This window comes from Chenopodium album, chromosome 12 (genome assembly GCF_948465745.1).
Source record: "Chenopodium album chromosome 12, dcCheAlbu1.1, whole genome shotgun sequence".
NCBI lineage: Eukaryota > Viridiplantae > Streptophyta > Magnoliopsida > Caryophyllales > Amaranthaceae > Chenopodium > Chenopodium album.
The window spans coordinates 49526078-49534388 of NC_137845.1; the positions used below are offsets into that span (position 1 = coordinate 49526078).

Here is an 8311-nt window from a genome sequence, read left to right on the forward strand (position 1 = left end):
ATTAGTTAAATTCTTAATTGAACCTGGTTCACACTAATTTATTGTGGACCACTAACATTAGAGACAATATGATTATTTTATTAATAAAAGAAAGTCACTATATTAAAACAAAGGTTATTATGTTGAAATAAAAGTTAGTGTGACATTATAAAAGCTATAAGAGTTTAATTTTTTTAATGAAAATTTTAATATAATGGTTAATATCTATAACCCTTATAAACATGCAAAAGAATTTACTGTAGCTGTGAATAGTACCTTGTGGTGCTATTACAGCCTTGCCCCCAACATTAATGCATTGCCCATTTTGCCCCTTATTCCTATTATTTGTTGCTTGCTGCTCTCCAACCGACTTACTCCCTCACCCTTACTTGGCCTTTACTCTGCTGCTGTTCCATTTCCCCCTCTGTATTTGCATCTCAGATGGAAAAAGGGGAAGGAGAGAGAAACCTAGAGAGAGAAACCTCTGTATTATCATTCCTTTCGACGATTTTTCGAGTCTGAGGTTGTGGAAGATTTTCCGATCGTCACATTCATCAGGTTTGATCTCGTTTCTCTTTCTCGATTTAGTTTCAAATTTTTAGGCTTTACTTGTTCGATTTTCGTGGATTTTTTGGATATATGTTCTATGTTTTCGAATTTTTTGGGTTGAATCTTTGTGGGTGTATTTGTGCGAAATTGTTTCGTTTTTAATGGGGTTTATTTGATCGATTTGTTTTCGATTTATTGGGTTTATTTGTTCGATTGTTTTTCGATTTTTTAAGGGCTTATTTGTTCTATTTATTTTCGTTTTTTGGGTTGAATTTTAGTGCCTTCTTTGATTGTGTGGTGGTTTTTTTGGGTTGAATTTGAGTGATTTATTGTTTGTTTTAGGTTGAATTTTTTTTATTATTGTTAGTAGTATTATTGTCTGATTTGTAATAGAATTGTTGATCTCCAGGTACAATTCTATCTCTCCTTTCTCTTTCTTGTTCAAATTGGTTCAATTTTCATCTAATTTTTAATATGAATGTTGACTGTGTTTTTTTTTTGGTTGTTTCTCCTCTTTTTTCCTTTCTTTTCTATGTTTTTTTTTTGGTAATTCTTCTTAATTATAATATATGTTTCTTTTCTATTTACCATCATGCATGCAAATATTTAATATGTATGTGTTTGGGTGTTTCAATTTATGCAGAATGGTGTTAGGGAAACTGGAGTCTCATTAGCTTTCACTGTTAGAGCACTGGATTCTGGACCTATCATTGCATCTCAAAAAGTTGGTGTGGATGAGGATATTAAGGTACTTATACTTATCATGAAACTCAATTATTGATTTGGAGTTGTATGTAGAATCTGAGTCTATATATAGATTATTAAGAAGGTGAAATTACTTAGGAATGGATGTATATTAATTTTTTATTTGCATCAAGAATTATATTGTAGCTCTGAAGTCTTATAAGACACAATGGTTTGTTGTAGATACCACAATGCTTTTCTGTTTGCTCTTACTTCAGTAATTATCTATGTGATGGTTAGGTATAAATACGTTCTATGGTAATGGTGTATCTAATTTTCAATATATGAGCACAATCGTCTAATTAATATACTTTCACCAATTTGCATGCAGCCACCAGATTTACTGGATTTTCTCTTTGATCTTGGTGTGTCAGCTGTCAACTTCTTTGTATATCAAATACTTGCTGCAAAATTTCTAAATTCTTGCTTAAATAGCCGATATGTTAGCCTTGACGTGAGCTGTTATTGATCTCAGCTGCCTCTGCTTTGTAGCTTCTATATATTGTACATGTTATCTATAGACCTTACAAAATATGCAAAAGAAAATACTGTTCTTATGAACAGTTCTTTGTGGTGCTATTACAAAGACACCCCTACATTGAATAATTCAGGATATTTTGTATGCTTTCTTTAATTTTATGTGAAATAGTATATGAGGTTTTTCCTACTTGCCTAGAGGCTAGGCAATATCAATTATTCAATAAGTTCCTGTTTTTGTTTCTAGAGCACCATGATGATGGGTGCAGAATACTACCAAACTGAATCACAAATCGCTTCTTTACTTGCTGAAGGAAAAGTTCCTATTGGTGTTGGGCAGAACACCAAAATTAGGTAACTCTCAATTTTATTTTTTTTCTCCTGTCACCCTTTCTCTTCCAACTTGATCTTGTTGTATATGTATTGTGCTCACCGCGTCAAATATAGTTATTAAATGGATGTGGTTATCGAGGCCTCATTTTGAATTATATCTACATCACTTTGTGTAAATGCCTCTGAATTTAAAGTCTTGTATATGCAACCACAAGTCTACAACATAATACTACTAATTGAGTGGATTCAATTGCACTCACTCTGTTGGAAATAGTTTACGCTGTCCGGTCTATCTCAACTCTCAACCTCTTATTGTTAAGGATATACAAAGTATGTCATGATATTGTATTGAGTGAGTACATGAAGAAGAGGAAGCTTTAAGGAGTTTCAGTGTCAGTACTTATTAAAGATATGTGATTGAAGGTTTTCTCTTTTGACTAATCTACTAATCGTCTCTGTTTAGAAACTGCATAATTGACAAGAATGCAAAGATTGGAAAAGATGTGGTGATTGCAAACAAAGATGTAAGTCCAATTAGTACTTTCTACCGTTTCACATTAGATTTTAGTGTATCGAAGATATTATATAAACTTATGTTATATATTACTTTTTCATTGATTTATGGCAGGGTGTTTAATGATGATTTCAACAATTTAGAGTAATATCAGTTGTTGCTCTACGAAACTATGTGGCTCTACAAAGCTACTTAGCTTCACGTTTAATGATGATACTAATGCAAGAAGTTTAATTGGGGTTGCATTTATTTAATGTTTTTTGTTTTGATAATTGGCATGTGGGACCTACTAATACTCGTAGTTTTCTATTGAAGAAGTTGTAGCTTGGAATGAAGATTACTCTTATAAACTAACGTGGTCACACTTGTTACTTAAATGGACAGATAAATGAAGATTACTCTTATACATATATAAATGAAGAAACTACACCACTATATTTCAAGCCTCCAACTACGTACAATTTAATTGTTTTTTCTTATAAACATAGCTTCATTTTGTCAATTTTTTATGTCATTTATTACTTAATTACTTTGTAGCTTGAAAGTTACCCACAATTAAGGAATGATAAAAGGAAAAAGGCTACATTTAACAGTTTGTTGTTAAATTTTCTTACTATTTTGATACAAAAATCTGAATCACAATCTGAACCAATTTCAGTCATTTAAACTCTTAAAATGGCAAAACCATCAAACGCTAGATCAGCTGCCAGAATTAGGTTATATTTGCACCATTATTGTTAAATTCAGTTTGAAATTTATTTATTTTGTGTTCTTTTGTATGAGTGATGTATGAGTAATTATTTCTTGAAGATTGGTTGGGTTTCATTGTTTCTTCCTTTAAGGTTGTGTTCATTTCCCTATTTTTTCGTTGTATTTCTTGTACCTTGATTATGAGCGGTGCTTTAATTACTATATATGTAGAAATGGAGGGTGAAAAATTATTTCAGAATTATGGGGTGGTTTTAATTCAATTTGGTAAAAAATTGGGATTATATTCCCATGCATTTTAAAGTCAGAGTCTTATTTATTTATTTATTTATCTATTTGATTAAAATCTTTCAATATCTAATTGATCATTTTCTTAATGAAGTTTGCTAGGGGTTTTCATTACTTGGGAGACTATCGATTTTGCTGCTAGATGGTCAAGGTGCAAGTGAATCATTTTCAGGTAAAGTCTGCGAGTGCATGGCAGGGGTGGTTGAAGTTAGTTATGTTAAATGTAGCATGCTCTAATAATACTAATCAAGTTCGTAAAATTCTAACATGCAGTTGCAATCTATATAGTGTTTTAATTCGTTTTACTTACAGTGGTTTGTGTTCAATAAAGTACGAGATCATAAGACTTATACACTCAATGCCTTGAATCTTCCCAATTTGTCTTATGACAGGGGATAAAAGGTAGGATGTGGCTCCAAACCATGCTGCTTCTTCAGGGAAAGGTCCTCCTATCCTTGCTGTGGTAATCCTTCTTGACTCACGACTATACTTACTATGATGTGTGCTGCTATGGGATTTGTAAAATATGTTGAGGTGTATGGCTCTTATACACACAAAGTATTCGTTAGAACTGCAGCCCATGACTACCCTTGTACATTAGGTTGGATTCCCCCCTCCCCCCCCCCCCCCCCCTCTGAAGGTATTATCATGTTGAATGTCGTCGCTAATATGATCTATGGGTTACATGTTGGGTTGGGCATGGCTGTAAAAAACGAGCCTGCAATTGGGCAGTGTTTGCTATGAAGGGTTGTGGGAAGTAGAACAAACAACACACTTTTCCTTAAACCACTTTTAATGGTTCTCTCTTATATATCAACTTTAACTTTATAAAGTTTGCCTTTGAATTAAATGGCTTCATGTTTTAATTTAGGGAAAATATGGAACACACCAAACCTACTACTGTATAGAAACCCCCTAAGGTTTTAACTTTGTATAGATAAATCTGGGAGAGAGTTTTGCTGGTTAGATGTCTCTGCAATGGTCACACTGTAAACACTCATTTTTTTTCATCCTTGTTAGAATTCAAGAGGTAATCTTGGGTTCTTTGTGTGCAAATGTAAGGAGTTTTCCAAGGTCTTTTTTTTCCCTTCGTGTTATGGTGGTGTGTGGGATTGCTGTGTGGTGCTTGTGAGTTAGTTGTTGTGGTGTGATTGTTCTTGTGTTCTTCTCGGGTATCATTGTTCTGTGCTTGTTGCTGCTGCAAGGGTTGTTTGTTTTGTTTGGAGCTGATGTGCTTCCTTTCTAAATTGAGTACTTGTGCGTGTGTTCTTGATATATGGATAACTAATTCAATGGCTCTTACTTAGAAACTTGCTACTAAGGTATCTCTTCATTCCCATGGTTTCCTTTGTTTAGTTCATTTTAAAATTGAGAATTTCTCAATTAATTTGATAAGGAATCGGGGGCTTCTGATTTAGTTGAGTTCGTTTAAAATTGAGGGGTTTTCTCGAATCTATTCAAATCGTTTTAAAATTGTAGTTTTCCAGTTTAAATCAATTAGTTCTTTATTTTGGGGTAGTTTTGATGCAATTCGGTAAAAAATAGGGATTTGATTTCTCTGCATTCTAAAGTTAGGGCTTTATTTATTTATTTATTTGATTCAGATTGTTAAATGTCTCTAATTGATTATTTTCTTAATGAAGGTGGTTAGAAAATTAGCTCTGCCTAGCAGAGGAGTCAAGAACCCATGCATACCGTCTTGAAATTGTTGCTCTTCGGTAATTTTCATGTAAAAAAGACGACTCCAATAATTGTTTATTAAAAGATTTAATGATTTCAAAATTGAGCTAATTGTTTTAAATTATCTTCAATGATTACACCTTTATAAGGCACTCTTGATCCAAAATGGACAGCCATGTATTACTTTATTATACGAAGTAAATTATAACCAGAGTGCTCAGCGATCCATTTAATTTCCTCTGTAGTTTATGTAATTTTGAACTTGTAATCTTGTAATATATTACCTGTATTATACTATTATTAAACTTTATGCTTTTGATTAGGGATCAATAAATGTCTGTTAATAGATAAAGCAGTGAGGTATGCTTGCAAAAATAAGAAAACTATCTGAAGTTATATGATGCCACTACGAGTGTGATATCAAGAATTCCTTATTTTCAACTGAAATATTTGGTTTTGATCAATTGGAGTTCTGGTCTGACTCTTTCAGGTTAATACTCTAAGGTAGCAACTACAGTTCATTGCATCAAGCATATAGCGATGATAATTATGACTTCAAATGCAACAAATCGCTTTTCTTTATCTTGTCGTTCAGGCAAAACAAAAAGTGAGCTTGATAAGTGTTTACAGATATATAGTACGGAGTAATGATATTGAGCTTTGTAGCTTTTTGGCTTGTTATATTTTACACATTTTTAGATCCATTTTTAAATAGAGAATTTTCTTTGTATTATGAAGGCACTATCTCATCATTTGACACTGTTACAAAAAAGCACAAGGTGAGGTGTTTCCTAGAGTACTTGCATGTCAGTTTGGCTGCTATTTTTTTCTCCTATGCTACAGCATCGTCTAGCTCACTGTTGTTTTTAATCATGGTCATCCTCTTACATTTTGCATATTGCTTTTTTGTGATCTTTTATTACCATGAGCATCATGATACTTTGGCTATTGTTCTCTTCAACTAATGATGTAGTCTTATTTGACTTGTATACAGGTTGAGTATGATGATGGAGATGAGGAGGTTTTAAATCTGAGAACTGAACAATGGGAAATCCTAGGCGATGAAATAAATTCCAACTGATATCGTAGGTGTTCTCCCCCCTTCCCTTTGACATCTCTCTATTTCATTACAAATCATTGTACTAAAGTCCTGACAATAATTAATTTAATTATTACCCAGGACATATTCGTTGACAAGAAATCTCCTCAACCACGCTCAACTACGTAAGCATTCCTTCTGACTGTTGAGTAGTCAAAAGCTTTCCATTCTGACTATTCTTTATTACTTTGGTGCACTGTAATTAAGCATACATGATGCTTATCTTGTAGCATAGATTGACTGCATAGTTTCACTCATAAGTGTCTAATGAGCTCAGTAAAACACGAATCTATTGTTGTGAACCTTTTGATTCTGTGATGTAAATTTCCCTAATCTTTCGTCTTATGTCCTATTGAATCATAGTTGTTTGGGGTTATGTCATGTAATTTGTTGCATGCTAGACTTGATAAATTATGCTTATAATTTCAATATAGTAACCTACAGAATTATTCTTCTGTTTAGTATATATTATTCACCTGTATGTGATGCGATCAGGCCAAAACGAGAAGGGTCAACAGTGTGTGAGAAGGAAACCTCTCAGACTAACACTAGGAATAGGGAGATAATGCCCGAGTCTGAGGCTGAAGTTGATGATGGAAGCCATCAAGTTGCCGAGGTTGTGGAGAAAGTGAAGACACCGGAGGGTTTGAGTGATATGAAAAGAACAAGATTATCGGATGGACAGAAGTCATGACTATATTTTTGTTGTTCAAATCTTCTTCCTGCTGTGAATTAGTGGAGGAATTTAAGGTAGATTCAAAAGAAAACAATTTTGTACCAGATTGCTAATGTAATATATATGGTGTAATGATTTTGTAAGCTAGAGAATGTTCCAGGGGTTTAGTTAGGATTAAATGGATTTACCTGAGTATGTTCAGGTTTTGATGGGGCATCTTCTTGCAAAAGGGCAACTGTAATTAATTTATCAGCCCAAAGGCTCAATTTTGTACACATCAAACTAAGATACTTAAAATATCTCGTTATTTTCAGTATTGATTGTTGTTGTGGTTCCTTGATCGTGTGCTTGATATAGCTTGATTTGATTCTTGTCAAACTAAGTTAATATGCTCTTTTGGATACATGTACAATCTAAGAACATGATAAATTTGTTTTGTTCCGGATAATTTGGAGTGGAAGTTGTTGCATGTCATATTGTTGGCTGGTTGTACATTAAGCTCTTTTTTTTTTCAATAACTGTACATTAAGCTTTTAAAGGTGAAAACATCCTATTTTCTGGGTTATTAAAGAGGAGTATGTAAGATGGGTGATTTTTAAACGCATCACTTTTACTTATATTGCCCTAAATAACACTAGCCTCTTTACTCAATAGGCAGAGCATTTTGCAAATTTGCGCTTGAACTCCATAATATTATTTATCCGTTATGTGATTGTCAAACTACTTTATATGCTTTGGATATAGGAAGAAGTCCAATCAATTTCTTATTGTGTTTCACTTTGGAGATTGTATGCATATGATATCAGATACAGAGAGAGAGGAAATGAAAAAAGTAAGGAGAGATACTTTTTAGGTGTAATTAAGGAGATGAAAATAGGTTTTAGAAACTTTCAAAACTACTCAAATTAAAAAACATAAATAAAAGAAATTGGAAGTTAAAGGGATAGAGAAACAGAGTGACCAAGAAAGAGGGAATAGAAATCGACAATTAGAATTGGACAATTTTCAAATCTTTCACTAAATGATATTCGTTAACAAATGTGGTTTTGTGATAATTATGAAAATATTAACTAATTTGTAGCACTTTTAGAATAAAACTTTTAACCTTGTAGTAGAATTGTCCTAGATTCACCAGTAAATGTATTTTTGAATGTTTAATTAACCATAGTAATAGATAGATTTTAAGAGATAAAATGAAAGAAGGTTGGAGGGAGGAGAAGAGAGGAAGAGAAAGAGGGAGTGGGAGGAGGAAGAGAGAGAGAAG

At 33.0% G+C, this 8311-nt stretch overlaps 1 long non-coding RNA gene across 7 annotated transcripts; it reads left to right on the forward strand.

Annotated features, from left to right (window-relative positions):
* The first annotated feature begins 379 nt into the window (after window positions 1-379).
* LOC145570575 (uncharacterized) lies at window positions 380-7423 on the forward strand. Of its 7 annotated transcripts, XR_014096521.1 has the most exons (11): window positions 380-537; window positions 1172-1276; window positions 1997-2103; window positions 2546-2606; window positions 3687-3764; window positions 3985-4055; window positions 5763-5879; window positions 6011-6051; window positions 6267-6357; window positions 6453-6496; window positions 6867-7423. It is a non-coding gene; the product is annotated as an uncharacterized LOC145570575 (long non-coding RNA). The 7 variants fall into 7 exon arrangements; XR_014096516.1 differs by having other exon boundaries at window positions 5763-6051; XR_014096518.1 differs by having other exon boundaries at window positions 6011-6357.
* Window positions 7424-8311: the final 888 nt, after the last annotated feature.